The 19,195-nt window shown below is 39.2% G+C and overlaps 1 long non-coding RNA gene across 2 annotated transcripts; it reads right to left on the bottom strand.

The window, feature by feature from the left end:
- Positions 1 to 2,995: 2,995 nt before the first annotated feature.
- LOC308663294 lies at positions 2,996 to 8,499 on the bottom strand. Of its 2 annotated transcripts, none has more exons than XR_014025352.1 (5): positions 8,479 to 8,499; positions 5,654 to 5,760; positions 5,013 to 5,139; positions 3,858 to 3,987; positions 2,996 to 3,157 (listed from the first exon to the last, which is right to left on the bottom strand). It is a non-coding gene; the product is annotated as an uncharacterized lncRNA (long non-coding RNA). The 2 variants fall into 2 exon arrangements; XR_014025353.1 differs by lacking the exon at positions 8,479 to 8,499 and adding an exon at positions 6,863 to 6,935.
- Positions 8,500 to 19,195: the final 10,696 nt, after the last annotated feature.

Raw genomic sequence — 19,195 nt, 5'->3', positions numbered from 1 at the left:
GATTTAAATTAGTACCTCATCTTCAACTAAATGGGTTTGTAGAAGAATGTTGATTTTTTACCCCAGAAGAGCAATCTATAGATTCAACTGAAGCTGAGAGAGAAAATAATTCAGTTTTAGTCTTTAAAGTACAAATATGACACACCACCATCACCTTTGCTTTATTAAAATATTGGGAATATTTAACAGGCAGAATTTTAATTTATTTTATTAGATTTATATACCGCCCTTTCCCGAAGGACTCAGGGCGGTTTACAGGGTATTTAAAAACCAAACCAACACAAAATACAAAAGTTAAAAAACAATTAAAAAAGATTAAATTATACCTAAAAATAAAAACCCCAGTTAAAAATTCTCAGCCTGGGCCGGAGAGCTCAAAGAGCCAGGTCTTCAGGTCCCAGCAGAATGAACGAAGGTCAGGGGCAGTCCTAAGCTCCACAGGCAGCTGGTTCCAGAGGGCAGGTGCACCCACAGAGAAGGCCCTCCCCCTGGGTGTTATCCGCTGGCAATCTTTTACCGGCGGCACCCTGAGAAGACCCTCCCTGTGTGAGCGCACTGGACGAAGGGAACTTGATTTGACCTAGTAAGTATATTTTATGAGAAATTTTAGAAATGCATGGATCAGATAGTGTTGATATAGCATGTTAATGTAGTTTTACATATTTATAGGGAAATATTTAATCATTTTTCTGCTATTGTTGAAATAAAAATTATAATGGGGAGCTGAAATCTTACAAAATATGATTCTGAGCATGATTTTGCTATCACATGAAATTAGAGTTAAATTTCCTTTTTTGGTATTGGGATGTAGATTGACCTCTTCCAATCAGTTGACCATTGTGTCCTTGTCTAGTTGTGTTGGGATGGCTTGGTTAGAAACTTTAGTGATTCTTCTGTTGCTTGCCATATTTCGGTATTCCATCAGTTCCTGTAGTTTCACAGTATGTTCTGAAATGTATAGAGGCATCATCTCGCCTGGACTACTGCAACGCTCTCTACATGGGGCTGCCCTTGAGGACCACTCGGAGGCTCCAACTGGTACAGAATGCAGCCGTGAGAGTTGTGTTGGGATTCTCCCGATACTCCCATGTTACACCTCTGCTCCGTGAGCTGCATTGGTTACCAGTTGTCTTCCGGGTGAGATTCAAAGGACTGGTAATGGTGGTTAAGGCCCTACATGGCATGGGTCCGGAGTACCTTAGGGAGCACCTGCTTCCGGCATCAACTTCCCTCCGCCCTGTGCGCTCCCACAGAGAGGGCCTCCTCAGGGTGCCACCGATCAGAGAATGTCGATTGGTGGCCCCCAGGGGGAGGTCCTTCTCTGTGGGTGCCCCGGAGCTATGGAATCGGTTGCCGGTTGAGCTCCGGATGGCACCCGACCTTCGCTCCTTCCATCGCGATCTGAAGACACATTTATTTGAACAAGCCGGCTTGGCCTGATGGGGGATGGGTTGGGTTTTTATTGTCACTTTTAATATATGTATTTACTGTTTTTAGCTTGGGCATATGTTTAATTCTTTTTAACTTTTGTATTTTTGTATTTTTATATGTTTGCCCTGTTCACCGCCCTGAGTCCTTCGGGAGAAGGGCGGTATATAAATAAAATAATAATAATAATAATAATAATAATAATAATAATAATAATAATAATAATAATAATAATAATAATAATAATAATAATAATAATAATAATAATTATTATTATTATTATTATTATTATTATTATTATTATTTTGGTTGTTTGAAGAAATCATTGGAGAGGTTAAATTGATTTCCTGCTTTATTTCAGTTTCCTAAGCTACAAAATAAAATCCATTTTCCTCCTTAATGTTTTCAACTTTCACATTCCTGTTCCAAATACAGACAACTCATCTTGCTTGCATGTTCTTCTGTTTCAAACTGAATTAAGCATAAAACTTGAGCATAAAAACCTCCTCTTCTTCTGTAGCCAAGCGCTGTTCTTGTTTTCAGTTTCCTAACTATAAAAATAACACCACTTCTGCTTTGTTTTTCATGTCCCAACTAAAAAGAAGAGTAATGTTTTGATCAAAATTGTCCAATTCCAGTCCATCTCTATTCCTAGATGTCTAAGATGTCTATTTGTAGTCATTTCATTTCATCTTTCATTGTTCTGCACTTTTCTTTGTTCATGCTTCTCACGTTACACATTATTTACTGTAATTCTGGATTTTCTTTGCTGTATGGCAACATCAGGATCAAGATGCCCCCAAAACTTTAACTGAGTCTTGTTATAAACACCATTTACTCCAATAGATCCTTTGTAGCATGTTGAGTACTGTCTGAGGAGCCTTCTGTCTAGCATTATATCATATACAACACACCTGTTTCTTTCTACTTTCCCCACATCAAGAATTCTGTGAGGTGAATTGAGCTGAGAGAAAGTGACTGGCCCAAAGTCACCCATCTGGCTTTCATGGCTAAGGCCGGTATTGTTACTAAAGTGATGTAGGAGAAGGAGTGGTAAAACCTGGTGGCAGAGTTAAAAGAGGAATCAGTCAAGAATCCCTATGTAGCCACAAGTGAACTAAGTCTAACCCCCCCTTGAATTCCATTTAACCCTCATTTAACTTCAAGCAGGTGCTATTAGTTGAAAGGTTTTCCATGCAGAGACATGATTAGCAATAAATTGATTTAATTAGACTTTCATATATGGGCCTGATCTTTCATGCCTGGCAAGTGATCTTCTGAGCTGTGTAGCTGTGTGACCTTCATGCCTTGGGTAACCCTGCTGGGAATATACACTCTTAACATACACTCCTGGTATTCTTTGCTCATCTCACCCAAGAACACTGCCCCACTGTGATGAGGCAGCACAGCAGAACCTGGGGGCATCTAACATGGTTATTACATTCTTACCCAGATATAATCCATCATATTTTTTAGAATGCATGGATTTCTCTTGAGGAATAGTTCCTGAAGGTGTGAAAAAAAGCATCCGCAGAAAGAATGGAGAACTGAGGCATGGCCATGAAGTATGGAAAGTATCAGTTTTAATGCATACCAGCTTCTGCACTTGACAAAATCACAGTTTTTTTTATCAGCAACTCATAAGAACCAACATTTTTGGGAATTAAATTAATCTTTAAAGCCTCCATCAACTGTTAGACGATACTCAGATGTTTTTACTTAGCAGGAACTGAAAAATAATGTAGAAGAAAATTAGTTGTAATAACCATAGTCATATTGGTTATATAAAGCCAGCAGATTCTGATAATAATTTAAATAACAATATAGGGTAGACATAAATGAGGATGAGAAGGGCAAGATGGAAGCTTGGGAAGCATCTGTTCGACACGAGCAGCCATTTTTTATAGCTGCCACTATGGGAATAATAAAATACTGGTAATTGAGATCATGGTTAATGAGAAATGGAGGGAGAAAAGGAAGCAAGGAAGAAAGGATGAAGAGGGAGGGAAGGAAGGGTGATAGAAACAAAGAGGGAGGGAAGGAAGGTGGGAGGGAAGGAAAAAAAGAAAGAATGAAAAAGAAATGAAGGAAAGAAAGAAAAGAGGAGGGAGGGAATGAATGATTGAAGGAAGAAAGGAAGGAAGGAGGGAGGGAAGGAAGGAAGGAAGGAATTTTTTTCAATGGTCCCTGTCAGCTTTACCCAAAGAAACTCCTCAGTGTGGAAGCTGATAAAAGTCACTCCTGCTTCCACTGCTTTTTTTTACGACTGTGGTCATTCTGTCTCTCTCTTTTGGTAAGGAAATATTGATGACCCAGCAGGTCACAGCTTATCTAGTGTTATAATTATTACCCTGAACATTAGTGTATACAATACTAATCAGAACAAGGAAGAAAAACATCTATGTTTAATTTGAGCGACACCAACTTACAAGAATGACTGTCACTCTAGCTTATTTTGGTGCCTCAGCTTCATCATAAAATATTTGTGAAGTTGTTGTTTCAGGAAAAAAACTTTCAGCTGGTGAAGTTTCATATTCACACTCTGGAATCCAACTTTCTCTGTATATTAGAAAAGGAATAAATTATTTCAAGTTGAAAATTATTTTGTAGGTATAAAGGACTAGGTAAAGTAGTCCTTGCGGATTTTACTCCGCTAATAGTTGCTGAATGTAGCAGGTAGTGCTCTTCTCCAATTCAAGGCCATTGAACCAGCATTGACATTTCCATGGTCATGTGGCAAGAATGATGTCACAGAGCACTGTTAGCTTCCCACCAAAGTGGTACCAATTTATTAACTTATCTATTTATCTACTTGCAGTCGTATGCCTTTGAACTGCTAGGCTGACAGGAGCTGGAGCAAGGATGCCAGCTCCCCACTCAGGTCTCACATTTGGGCTGCTGGCTTTCCAACCAACAAGCCCAGCATCTTAACTGCTGCCCATAAAGGATTAGGCTATATGTTAATTAAATGTATAATTGATAGTTTTTTGATTGTAGGTTTATACATGAGTGGATTTTTTAAATTGCCATGAAATTAAGGGGAAAATAAAATGTTAAGGATTCTGCAATGGATGCCTTTGAAGATCTTTTTTTTTAAAGAGCATTTAGCCCTTTAACCTGAATGCTATACATGCTATCATATACCTTTGCTAAAATAGCATATAGTCTACAAAGAGAAAATTACAAGGACGATCTCTTGTACCTTACTGAATTTTACAGGGTAGAACAAGTAATATTCCATTATGCCCACTAATCTGCTAGGCAGTGATCTGTCGTGTCCCTATTGTGTCCAAGACTAAGGAACCATGAAAAGCACAAATTTCAATGTTATGTCTTTAATGCTAATCTGGAGTAAATGCATTATGTAGACAATTAATAGTAATTTGCTAGTTGTATTATAGTGTGTAAATTAATACGGATCACTTTTATTGCTACATGTGCAATATTGATGCCTGAATTGAAATAACCATAAATTCAAAACACAGTCTAAAATTGAGATTGCAAACTGTAAATGCAAAATACCAAATAACAATTCTGTTTGATCAATAAGATCTGTGTTCTGTACCCTGGGAAAACTGACTTACTTGGCACAGCACTGGAAGTCAAATTCACAAGATCCATATGGAAAAAAACAGTGAGGGCAGGGAAGGTCTTTTGGGGAACAGAAACCATCAAAACGATATTGACAATCAAGTTGACCTCCAGCAGGATCTAGATGAAAAATTAAATATATATATTTAAAACTCCCTTGTGCATTATATATAAATACAAATATATAAAAATATCTCACAGATAACACATTCCTAAGCATGATTCTGGATGAAATATCTAAGAAATATCTGCAGAAATAACCTATATCTACAGCAACAACTAGTGTATTGTATTGACTCTTCCTTTGTGTAGGTATGTATATTCCCTGCATACCTACAACTCTACATTAAACAGGGAACTATAATGAACATGGTGCAAAAGTGAATGCTGTCCAATATGTGTGGGCCTTGTTTATACATGAGTTTTTAAAATGTTTACTTAATAAAGGAATGCTAACATGGATACTTTACATATTATTTACAAGCATATTTAGCATATCTATATCACATTGAAAGGACCTAAAGTATTTCATAAAGACATCTAGCATAATTTCCTCTCACACATTATGACTATATTAATGTATTAATGTAATATATTGCATTGCAATGTGCTTAAAGATTGCTCATTTTTGTACCTGGACCAACTACAGCTTTCAGAAAGAGAGTCAAAAAGAAAAGGTGATACATCTTCATGGCTGATGGATCAAGTAAAAACTTCAACATTCACAGACTGAAAGTATTCCTGTTGGGAAATACTGAGTTAGTACCCTCATTGACAAAGGTGAATAAGGCAGATCTTTCTTTCAACAAAAGTGACAACTGCTATCCTGATCCATACTGAAACCACAACCTCTCCCCAACTCTCTCATAGGAACACCATTTAGATTTAGATTTAGATTTTATTAGATTTATATACCGCCCTTTTCCCGTAGGACTCAGGGCGGTTTACAAGGTGTTTAAAACATCAATACAATACAAAAATTAAAAAACAATTAAAAATAATTAAATTCGATCCGTGAAGTAAAAATATAAAAACCTCCATCCATGCAAAACATCTCAAAGGTGCATTTCAAAAGGCAACTGGACTGGGGTTTTTCTTGAGGAGGGAAAAGAAAATATTTCACTTCTCATCCAAGAAGCATCATCAGTTCTGAAGCTTTTTGGTTGAGAAGCAAAATATTTTCTTCTTCCTCAAGGAAAAAACAGAGTCCAACTGCCTTTTAAAAAAGCATCTTTGAGGCAACTATGACCTGGATGACTGAGAATCTCCATAGACATCCATGCGAAAAAAATTATAATGATTATCTGAACAGACGCTGATTCCCCTGCAACATGTTAGAATTCTGTGGTGCATTTCCAGGATCCACATTTACTCCTGTTGATTCAATGGAAGTATAACTATGAACAAATCAGAGCTCCAAGAAAAGATGCTCATTTCTACCTAAACAATTTAGTGCATCTAAGAACTAGGGTTATTGAGACTCTGTTGACTGGCAATCTCAAAGTCTTTTATTTTTATGCTCTCATAGTTTAGATGCCTCTCATAGTTATCAGAAGTAGCCAAAAACACTTTCTAACACCTGAACTCCACTGAAGATGTTACCTAGGCTGGTAACAAAACTTTCAGGAACCAACCCAGAAGCTCGGAGAATGAACCTTTACCCTCTTCTGACATCCGAGCTACAGTTATTCATCACTATTACAAACCTGAAAAGTATATTGTCAGGAGCAACTGAAAGTCCTTATTACTTCTCTCAAAGAACTTTTAGTAAACCTGCAAATGATATGCATACCTTCTTTCTGCCCATGATGCTATTATTTGTTTATATCTGTAAGATACTTACAAGATATCTGTTAAATAGCGGGTTCTTTGACACAGGAATGAAGAAGTGAAACGGAGTACAGGGTAACTCATCATTTATTCATGTAAAGACTGTACTGGGGAAAATGGCTGCAACCAGCCGCAATATATAGTCTAACCCCTAGGCGGCAGCCAATAGGTTTGAATCAACCATTGCTGCCTGGAGATAGCCAATTGCAGCACAGGATACTTGTACTCTGGGTTGTTGGAGAGCCGTTAGCTGCTCCAGCAACCCATGTGGTATTCCCTCAAAAAGCCCAGTACATAACAATATCTTTATCTATGTGCTGGTATGCATGCATCTGCATATATGGCTTCCCTAACCTTTTGAATTAGAAATGGAAGACTGCTACAGAACCTATTACTTTCTGGTGACAGAATCCTTTGGATAATTTGTCTGCTTCTTGAAAACTAGCCTGACCTGCTGAAATCCATCTCTCAATGCACAATGTCCAATATTGTTCATCTAAGATTGACTCAGACTTCTTGAGCACTTTCAGATTCATTCAGAGTTCAGGATGCTGTGAGCACAGATATATGTCTGCAAATCAATAGAAGTCACACATACTACAGGGACAGAAATCTGTCATTATTGCCATTTTTTTTTGTTTTTTACCCTCTCCTATGAATGTTGCAGGGACGCGGTGGCTCAGTGGGTTAGGACGCTGAGCTTGTCGATCAGAAGGTCGGCAGTTTGGCGGGTCGAATCCCGAGTGCCGCGTAACAGAGTGAGCGCCTGTTACTCGTCCCAGCTTCTGCCAACCTAGCAGTTCGAAAGCACGTAAAAATGCAAGTAGAAAAATAGGGACCACTACGGTGGGAAGGTAACAGCGTTCCGTGCGCCTTTGGTGTCTAGTTATGCCGGCCACATGACCACGGAGACGTCCTCGGACAAGCGCTGGCTCTTCGGCTTTGAAACGGAGATGAGCACCGGCCCCTAGAGTCGGAAACGACTAGCACGCATGTGCGGGGGAACCTTTACCTTTACCTATGAATGTTGCAGACCAAAGCTGACATTTTATACTGCTTATTTATCATGTATTTAAATGACTGTGTCTAAGAATATTCAAAAATTTAAGGACTGGAAAAAAAATGCAGAAATACTGCAATCTGTAAATAACCAGAACTTTTGCTGACTTCAACAGCAGATTAAGCAGCCATGATCTTCCTTCATTCTTGCCCATAAATTGGGCCTAAGCACACCTCCCCTGGAAGTCCCACTCTTGAGCAAGAATGAGAAATCCATGAGTTGCAGGTGCCCTGCATCCCTTACTTTTCTTTTGTGATCTACAGAATCATGCAGCCAAAATATGGAAAGAAACAATCTAATAATCCAAGAAAAACTAACATATTAAATCTTGTCATACCTGGAGAAAGCTTATCTCTATTTTTTTGTAAGTCTCATTCCATGCCCTGTTCTGACATCTTTATACATCATTCTGTTCTTACCACTTATAGGAAATAAGAAATATATAAAAGCTTGCCTTCCATGATGAAAAACTGAAGGTTAGGCTAAACAGACAAAGAAAGAGAACTACTATTCCCTTGAGAGATGCCCCCAGCTCATATGAAAGTCTGCTTCCATCTCCTATTTCTTACCTTTTCCAGTGCCGATAGGTGGACAAAGCCCAAATTTCATCTATGATGGTTGCTTTTGTCTAGAGGGTGTTAGCAGATCCCTCCCACTTTTGTCTGTTAGTCCCCATCCCACACCTGGATATAAAAGAATGTTAATCAGGTTAATAGGAGGTTGAAAACTGCATTCAGAGATTTGGGAAGAATGGTCTATATGCACCAGAAGGTAGTCACTAAAGGTTTGCAAAGTTTTAAAAGAGTAGTTTATGTTGATAGTACCCCTTCAAAGAGCTTTGACAAAGAAAGTTAACCTCAGTTTTCATATGTCAAAATGGAGGGGCTATGTACTACTACTAACTGTAAATGTGACTGAGATTCTGTGCACATGCAGAACTCTCCTGTTTTTGAAGTGTTCAAATGGTCCCAAATCAAAGGGTTGGTTTTCCTAAACAAATCTTTAATTGTCATAAGCTGAATTCCAAAGACAGGTGCTTCAGGCATTTCCCAATGGAAATATAGAGTCAAAGAAATATGATACTACTCCTTCCACCATTTGCTATCCAAATGTATCATTTTAATTGGCTTCTGAGCTTAGTATTTCAAGCACTAAACTAGGTTTGCTTTTCTAGCCAACTACAAAATACAGTTTTTAGCTGATTGTCTAGGAGTAGAAAAAATAATAATCCTTTCATTAATATAACATAAAAATACATATTTATATTCACACATATATGTAGCCATAGTTTCAGGTAGTTTACTCAAGAATGCTGAATTATTAGATTAGAAGGTAACACTGATTGTGTAATTAATAAATGAACAAAGTCCAAAGTATCAAGATTTCCAGCATAAGTAAAAAAATTCAGAGAAAGTTGGTAAGATTCACAATAAATTAATTGAAATTCTTTTTGCTTTTATAGAGATAGATTTTGAGCTTGTGAGAAAAATCATACATGTTTGGCAAGTCTGGTTAGGGGAATTTTTCTTTTCTTTTCTTCCTTCCTATACAACGATGAGAGACAGACAGAGACTGAGAGACAGAGACAGAGATGACAGAGCAATGAATGGAAACTAATCAAGGAGAGAAGCAACCTAGAACTAAGTAGAAATTTCCTGACAGTTAGAACAATTAATCAGTGGAACAACCTGCCTCCAGAAGTTGTGAATGCTCCAATACTGGAGGTTTTAAAGAAGAGACTGGACAGCCATTTGTCTGAAATGGTATAGGGTTTCCTGCCTGAGCAGGGGGTTGGACTAGAAGACCTCCAAGGTCCCTTCCAACTCTGTTATTCTGTATTCTGTACTGAGACAGACAAAGTGTGTGTGAGAGGGGTGGGGGGTGGAGAGAGAGAGAGAGAGAGAGAGAGAGAGAGAGAGAGAGAGAGAGAGAGAGAGAGAGAGAGAGAGAGAGAGAGAGAGAGAGAGAGAGAGAGAGCAAAAGGCCAAGATTCCAGTAAATAATGAAAACTGCTCAGAAACACAGCACATATTTCTTTATGTAGACAAACATAGAAAATACAAATAAAGTATCATATATCTGTCATTTAAGCCTAAGTAATTTCTAAGTGCTTAGCCAATCCCATTAATCATATAAGTGTATACAAACAGGGTAAGGCCTATTCCTAATCATATGCCTCTTTGTCCTGCAAATTTTGATAGCAAAAAAACATTTTTTTAAGATTTGTAAATAAAGCTCAATTGAAAAAGCAAATATTGTTGTTCTTTGTGAAATATTAAATGTGCATGGTTACAAAAGTGAGTGATTGTCTCATTATTTTACATTTATTCATTTACAATATTAGAAGTTTATCTGACCTTTATTACTTTATAGGTATCTCAAGGCAGGGAACATACATAACATGCCTTTCCACTTGGATGGTTTGTGCTAAGAACAGTAACTGACCTGAGTCACCCAGCAGTGTTTCATACCTATGGCAGGATTAGAACTCAGTCTTTTGGTTTCTAGGTCAGCACTGTAGGAAGACAGCAAACCCCCCCTCCCCAGAGAAAGAAATATTTTGGGAATATTAAAAGGCAGAATATTATATTTCCCCAAAGGATCTTAAAGGCAGAAAAGAAAGCCCAGTTTTTCTTGATAGACCCCCAAGCAGAAACTAGGCAGAGGCCAGGTCTGTAGAAATGCAGATTTGATCATCCTATTCAGAAAGGTTGGAGCCAGAAAGCTAGAAGTTGATAAGATTAAAAAGACAAAGACCCGTAAAATCTACATATCCCACCCAAACTCTAAAGACATGATCTTTAGGACATAATAGGATTAACCCACCACCATCAAAATACCAAAACAATATGCTCAAAATCTCAGGTCAAAGTTCATGCTACAGGAACAGGAAAAACAACTGCAAATACAAAAGCCCAAGAAGGTATAAAGACCCACCACTCCCAGCTACATGTGGTCAGCTTCCTCAGAGCCACATTTCTGCATGGCTCTGCTCTTCAATAAACTGCAGCCTTCTTTCTAAAGCAGTCTCCATTTTGTTTATTCTCGGCTTGGACTGGACCCTGATGAAGATTTTTCTTTCAACAGCACCTTAGACCAAACTGGGTCTCTATGGTAACGTTAAGGTAGATAGAAGCAAAGAAGATTTATATTGACCCAACAGTCTAATAAAGTAGAAGATACTAATGCTATCTTATGATTGAGTTTTAGACAATCATATAAAATCACAATTTCAGAGTATGTAACTAACATTGACGTTTAAAAAAATGAATCGATACACAACATGAAATGTTCTACAAATGAACTAAATAACCAGGAAGTAAAGGTGGAAAATATATGATGAAATGGGTGGGGATATATAAGTTTTAATTCTATTATATTTCTGGTAACTATTAATTCTATTCCTCTAAAAGTTTGGCCCAGATATTTGATCTATGTTGGCACATTTCATGTAAGAAACTATGTTGTTCTTGTAAAAGCAGTTCTGCATAGCCCTCAAACAATACAAAAGATACATTCATAAAGGAAATGTTCTCAGCTGTGGTAACTGTTTCCTAGTTAATGTTGGTGTGGCTCATTAAATAGAAGGAATTCTATATATCTCTATTTTATTATATTATCATTGCTATACATGATTGGTTAAGTGGAAGATTTTTCAAATGTTTGCTCTTGTTAAACAATAGATCATATAGGACTTTGCTCAAATATTCTTGGTTGTCCTGCTGATTGTTACAATAGAAACAATGGTTGGGAAAATCAAGCAAGAGAACAAAAAACAGTTGCCAGGCAACAGCTTATGTTGTTCTAGCTGTCTGTGAAGAATAGGTGATAGGATTTTATCTAGCCTGTTGAATCTGGACATTGCTCTGACATTGAAATAAGCACATTTGCTCTTGTTATACAATAGATTATATAAAACTTTGCTCAAATATTTTTGCTTGTCCTGCTGATTGTTACAACAGAGTCTGGGTCAAGAAAACAGAAACAGTTGACAGGCAACAGCTTGTGTTGCTGTAGCTGTCTCTGAAGAATAGGTGATAGGATTTTATTTAGCCTGTTGCATCTGGATATTACCCTGAGATGAAATAAGCACATTTCCCAAAATAAAACTATCTAAGTAGTGGCACAACTTAGTTCCTGAAGTTGTGGATGCTCTAACACTGGAGGTTTTTAAGAAGAGATTGGACAACCATTTGTCTGAAATGGTTCCTGCTTGATCTGGGGGTTGGGCTAGAAGACCTTTTCAATTCTGTTAAAGTTTCCCTTCCCCCTTGTATCCAACACTCATATCTGGGAGCCAGTGTGGGTAGTAGTTAAAGTGTTGGACTAGGAGGAAAGAGATCCAGTCATCCCTTAGACATGCAAGGCAGTTGGGTTATACTGGGCCAGTGATTTTCTCCAAATCTTAGATTGGAAATATTTATCTGTTGACAGTCACTTTATGAACATTTCACTGTCTTCAACTGTAAAGGCCTGCATTCCACAGAGGACAGTTTCTGGCTGATATTTATTTCCATTACAGATACCCAGTAAGTTAAGATGATTATTAAAGGTAAAGGTAAAGGTTCCCCCGCACATGCGTGCTAGTCGTTTCCGACTCTAGGGGCCGGTGCTCATCTCCGTTTCAAAGCCGAAGAGCCAGCGCTTGTCCAAGGACATCTCCGTGGTCATGTGGCCGGCATGACTAGATGCCAAAGGCACACGGAACGCTGTTACCTTCCCACCGGAGTGGTCCCTATATTTCTACTTGCATTTTTACGTGCTTTCGAACTGCTAGGTTGGCAGAAGCTGGGACGAGTAACAGGCACTCACTCTGTTACGCGGCACTCGGGATTCGACCCGCCAAACTGCCGACCTTCTGATCGACAAGCTCAGCGTCCTAACCCACTGAGCCACCGCGTCCCGCTTAAGATGATTATTACTGTACTATAAATATGTAAGAAGAATATGAAATCAGAAGAATAACAATACTTATATGATAAAGCTAATTCCTATTGTAAGTTTCAAAAAGAGTGACTGATATAGCTTAAGAGCCTCACATTGTCCTGAAGGATCTTTTTGTGGCCTCATCCAATTCTGCTGAAAATTAGTGGCATTTTTTCTCGCTGCGTTGAGCCAGTAAACATAAAAAAGTTTTTTCTTATTTAAAATAATAAAGGAATTTTCCAAGTCTAGGATGACAACATTTGAAAACATAAAAGAGCCTTGGTGGAGCAGTGGGCTAATGCCTCCTTAAGTAACACCAGCTGCCTGCAATTAGTGCAGGTTCGCATCCCACCAGGCTCAAGGTTGACTCAGCCTTCCATCCTTCCGAGGTAGGTAAAATGAGGACCCAGCTTTATTTGGAATGGCTTACATTCTGCAACATTACCTTTAATATTATTAAACAATATTTGCCTTTCCCAGATTCTTTAGAAAGAGTCAGTAGGTGGACAAAAATGCTAAATCCAGTCAAAATATCTGGGTTGGCCATGTAACAAACTATATAACAATAATAAGACTTTTCCCCCTCTATTTTTATCTGATACCTGACTTCCAAAATTTGCAGAACAGTGCACCAAACACAATTTAACTGATTGTTATTTATTAACCAGGTACTTATTATTTGTGGACTCATGCCAGTTTGCTTCTACCTTCTACCAGCTGTTGTCAGAAAAGATTTATGTTGAAGAAATACTACTAGATCTCCGGATTTGACTGGAACTATAAACCAGTGTCACGTAGCCAACCTGGACATGCTGTGGGAGACCATGAGAGAACAATAATTTATTGCCTTGAACTGTTAATAGCAACCACATTATAACCTGAGGACAATGCTGTATAAATGGGCTCTTGCATCATTGTTCATTTCCCCCCGGAATTAATGTATAATACTGTATTAATCAATCACTTCCATCATGGATACATAGGTTCAAAACCATGGAATTTTCCTACTGTTTCAGAACACACATTACTTTATATAATTTAATCCTATTTTTCCTGCTAATGGGAAAATACCTATTCAGCTGACTCCTTTATCCACATTATCATCCTTTCGCCTTCTTCTTTTGACATGCTTCATTTCATGGTTGGCTAACTCTTTTATGTGGGAGGCAGAGAAGTACATTGAGTTGCTCAAAACTCTATTTAACCAATTGCTATTCATTAACCAGGTACTTATTCTTTAAAAGCTTATGCCAGTTTGTTTCTAACTTCTACTAAAAGTTGTCAGGAAAGTTGTTCATGGAAGAAATGCTAGTAGCTCTCAGGATTTGTTTGGAAAGTAAAGTTAGCCAGTATCTTGGGGCCAATCTAGACATGCCATGGGAGACCACTAAAGAGTAAGTGAGAAAGGTCCAAGTTTGATTCAGTGCAGGGGGTGAATGCAAGGAGATCTAAGTATTCCTTCATTCCATGTTATCAGTTATAAATATATATGAAGGAATATATACTTATATATTTATAACTAATATAAATATCAGTATGGGTGAACTGGCAAGATGAAGAAAAAAATGCTACACCTGATCTCTGCTCTCCAACAATCCACATGGCCCCAGCCTTTCTGCCTCTGCCTTCAAGAAAGCATTGAACACCTGATTGTTTTGCCAGGTACTCAGTGAGGGCATTCAAAGTATTCACTAGTGGATTTGAATGTTATCTCCCCATCCCCACCATCTTCTATAATCACTGGCATTTTGTTTCATTTCTACTGTTTTAAGCTTACTGGTGTCAGGTTGAATCCAGTCAAATCCTACCCTTTATTTGGATTCAACTAATGACCAGTATTTTGCCAAACTACTGTAAAGCTATAAACTTCTAACCTACTATATATATTCTGAGAGATCACAGGGTGTGTGACTACCTTGAACCCCTTCTCCCCTCCCCCATCCAGCATAGGACTAGGCAGTCTCTTAATCTGGGTCTCTCTCTGGGGAAGCTCTGTGTTGCTAAAACTGCCCCTCCCCTCCAATGCTTCTTCAGGTGCATAGGCCATCACAAATTGCCACAGTCTTGTTTGAGAGGGCCACAGTCTTGTATTCAGCTGAATCTTTTTGAATATTAGAATGGATATTACATTTCTCCAACTGTTGCAAATGTCCAATTTGACATTAAGTCAATGTAATCTATCTGGATTGAAAAGAAAGGTAGAAATAATGACACAAACCTACTCTAAACTCCAAAGATCTCACTCAAGAATTTATTATAGCTTTTTAATAGCATGCAGATAAGATGAAAATTCTGTAAGTGATCAAAATGGAACTGCCATGAGATCAAGCACTGAGCAATAATGCTATCTGGAAATGTTACTTAAGAAATAGGATTACTGAAAACTCTACTGCTCAAATCCAATGTTGATGGTGAAGTCAGGCCCACACTTTTCCAGATTGTCCCTGGTGAGAGTCTACCACAAAGCAGTTTCCATGCCAAAATTGAGTTTACATTCAGTGAAAAAGATTTGAAACACTTACTTCCTCCAAAAGTGTGGACTTGATCAGAACCTTATCAGGAAGTGAGATTAGCTCCAGAGTTTAATTGTTGAAATCCAAAAGCTCCTTCCTTCCTTCCTTCCTTCCTTCCTTCCTTCCTTCCTTCCTTCCTTCCTTCCTTCCTTCCTTCCTTCCTTCCTTCCTTCCTTCCTTCCTTCCTTCCTAGAAATAATATACACTATCATAAAAACACAGATAGCAAATACAAAACATGTAGAGATATTCACCTGAAAAGAAGTGTTTTTTTATTAAATCTTTGATAAGGCTTAAAACTGTGACTTAGTTCTCCTGCTGTCAGTGAAAAATAGCATAACAGAAAATCTGACAGTTACAGAAATCAATGATTGATGAAGCTGAGTCAACACAACGCAAGAAAGGGTCCAAGTAGTCCACTATGTCAGCTGCAAAAAAACCCCAAACTTTTTGGTTTTTGAGTTTTTGAGCACTGTTTCTTAAAGCCAGTAGCTCCACAGGGGTAGTTGAGACAGATACCAGATGTGCAGGGTCATAATTATGATGACCATCTTATCTATTTTGATCACCCTAGGGCAAGGGCCGGCAAGCTGAAACAGTGAAAGAGCCACTGGGAACCGGTTCCCTCACAAAAGAAAAAACTGGGAGCCACAAAGAAGGGTGCACATGCACGCGCATGTGCACACATGCACAAAACAACAGGCTCCAACTCTTCCCCCCCCAGGAAACAAGAGGTTCGCGGACTGGTTTTCACGCCACCTTCCAGCTGCTGCCACTACTGCTGCAAACTGGAAAGGGCGATTCGTAGCTTCGGAAGCCCCCCAAGCAGGAAAGCGTGTTCCGATGCAGCCTTTTCCTACCAGGCTTTGCTGCAAAACCCCACATCGTCCAGGGCCCCCGTGATTGCCCAGAAGTGACCCAACAAACAGCACACCTTTCTCGGCCCGCAAAACGCCACAAGCGCAGCAAACGCCCTCTCCAAAGGGAACCGGGAACCCTTCCGCTCCCTAAACCCAACGATTTGCAAATGGCATCGGCTGGTCTTCTCGCTCCTTTCCCTCCCTCCCTCCCTCCGCTATGGCCACCGCCGCCTGCCATTCCCGCATCGCCTTTACTCCTTGCCTTTACTTTTGCTAAGCCTGCCCGTGACGAGTTTGAAGAGGGTGCGGGAAAATTTCACGAGGCCGTGCTTGCACTGCTTCCTGCACCTGCTCATGGCTCCCAAGGAGGAAGGGCCCGGCTTCTCTTCTGCTAGCTAGCCTGAAAAGTCCTCGCCAACTTTGAGAGTGCAAAACTCTCAACTGAAGCTGGGTGGGGGGAAAGGGAGGCGGCCCTTTCGCTGCTGTTTCCCTAGACGCCGGGTTTCCAGTGCGAAGCTTGCAACTTTGGGAGGCACCTGCGTGGCAGCGGTGGTGGGTCTCCCTGGCGATGGGCACTGGGCCGCGGCACCATCTTCAGCCCGGGTGTTGCCAGAGCCACCTGAGTACCCTGCCCCTCCTGGCCCTCCAAACTGCTGCCACCCATTTGGAGATCATGTTTGATGAAGGCGGAAGCTCTGCAAACGGGATGGTGGAGGTTTGGAGAGCTGCGCCTGCAGCTGTCCAAACCGCCGCCACCCATTTGGAGATCTGCCGCCTCCGTCAAACATGGACGAAGGTGGAAGCTCTGCAAACAGGACGGTGGCAGTTTGGAGAGCTGTGCGCGCAGCTCTCCAAACCTCCGCCCCCCGTTTGGAGAGCTGCTGCCTTCGTTTGTGTTCCTTGCGGCCCTGAAAGTCACCAGCTCTCCAAACCTCCGCCTCCCCATTCTCTCAATGGGACTTTTTTATTCCCACTTTTTTCCAGAATGGCGGAGGAGGACTGGGAGCTGCAGGAGATGGCTTAAAGAGCCGCATGCGGCTCCGGAGCCGCGGGTTGCCGACCCATGCCCTAGGGAAAGCACTGCATTGAATCCTGGCAGTGTTGAACTAGATTATGTCTTCCTACTTTCTTCAGTGACTATTACTTAGAAATTCTTAGATTTCTTCTGCATTTGCTGGAATAGTTCAGTTCTTTCTGAGAGGCAAAGCCTGACAAAAGACCTTATTCATTAATTTTCAAAATTGGAAATTGGAGATCTCCCCATACTTTACTGCAGGGCTGCATAGCTGACCTGGACAATCAACTCAGAAAGACACTTGCATTTCTTTTGACTCTACTGGATTTTATTTCTTTCCATTAGTTATGTAGATAAAAGCCAAAATGACCAGCTTCTGTGAAAATAAATAAATAATTGAAGGCTTAGATCAACTTGGTAATTCATTGTCTGGAAGTGTTAATGGAATTTACATTATTACCCAAGGGCCGTATAAATGGGCTCTAAAGTCATGGGTCATTTTTTTTCTCGGAACAGATGAATAATACTGTATTAAGCAATCCCTTCAGTCACTCAGATATACTCCCCAAGGGTTTAAAGCCATGGAATTTTCCTACTGTTTCTTAAGGTGTATTATCTTATTTCAAGTAATTTATATGTCTTAACCTGCTTTTAACCTTCCTGCTAACAGGAAAATACCTATCTTGCTGACTTCTTTACCTTTATTATCATATTTCCTCCTTCCTCTTTTGACATACTTACTTCATTTTGTGATTGACCAATTTTTTTTATAGGTTAGATAAAGAAAGCACTCTAGAAATGTAATAATTATAGTTATTTCCAGTAAAAGACGAGAAAAGAGTATTACTGTATGCAATTGTTAGTATTAACACTAAAAGAGGCTAACATTTGTTTAAAAATCTTTGTTTAAAAATCTTTTTCTTTAAGATAAAAAATTGTTTTATAATTGTGTACATATAAACTAAGTAGCTAACAAATAACTAACTAGAAGTATTTTTTAAAAAAATTCTGAACAAATGGATGATAAGACATAACAAAACAGACTAATCATGTGAGGCACAAATGACCTGGTTCAAATTATGTTCAAGTTATGTTATGTTATCGGAAGCATATTATGTGAAAAAAGGCTCTAATCCTGGGAAAGGTAGCAATAGCACATAGACTTATATATTGCTTCACAGTGCTTTACAGCCCTCTATAAGCTGTTTACAGAGTCAGTATATTGTCCCAACTATCTGGGTTCTCATTTTACCAACATTGGAAAGATGAAAGGCTGAGTCAATTTTGATCTAGTGAGAATCGAACTGCTGACAGTCAGCAGAATTAGCCTGCAATGCTGCAATCTAACTATTGTGCCACCACGGTAGAAGGAAAAAGATGATGATGATCTGAATCAAGATTAATGGACTCAATTATAGTGGTGAGGAGTTGACATTGGAAGATCTGAAGTACCAAGTTACAGAGAAAATGTCACAAAGAAAATCTACCTTATGAGCTGGGGTTTAAAAAAGAGTGAAGTCTTTTAAGTGCCAAATAAATAGGAAACAACTGGGGGTGGGGGCTTTCCAGTTGAAATGGGCATTAGGAGCCACATAGATGAATGAATGAATAAATAATTCAAACCAAACATGGTCATTTTAACATGTGATTAATAAAATTATAATAATAATAATATGCAAGCTTTGAAGATGAATTTCAGTTTAAAGCAAATATTTGAATTGATTCAAGGCATGTAGTCAAATTGGCTTGGGAGAGATCAGGATATGATTTGGATTTTCAATAGAATTTATGCGGGCAGAGATAAGGAAGAGAAGGAAAGCATGGCTGTGGGCAAGAGAAAAATTAAATAATCACAGTGACCTGTGGCTTTCTCTGCCAGCTTCCCTATTGACTTTGCTTGTGGGAATATGGCAGGGAAAGTTGCAAGTGCCAATCATGCCCAGATCATGATCATGTGACTGCAGGGGTGCTG

The sequence above is a fragment of the Vipera berus genome (genome assembly GCF_964194415.1).
Source record: "Vipera berus genome assembly, chromosome: 1".
Classification (NCBI taxonomy): domain Eukaryota; kingdom Metazoa; phylum Chordata; class Lepidosauria; order Squamata; family Viperidae; genus Vipera; species Vipera berus.
Note: the sequence above shows the minus strand (reverse complement) of the source record. Positions and strands in the feature narration are given on the sequence as shown.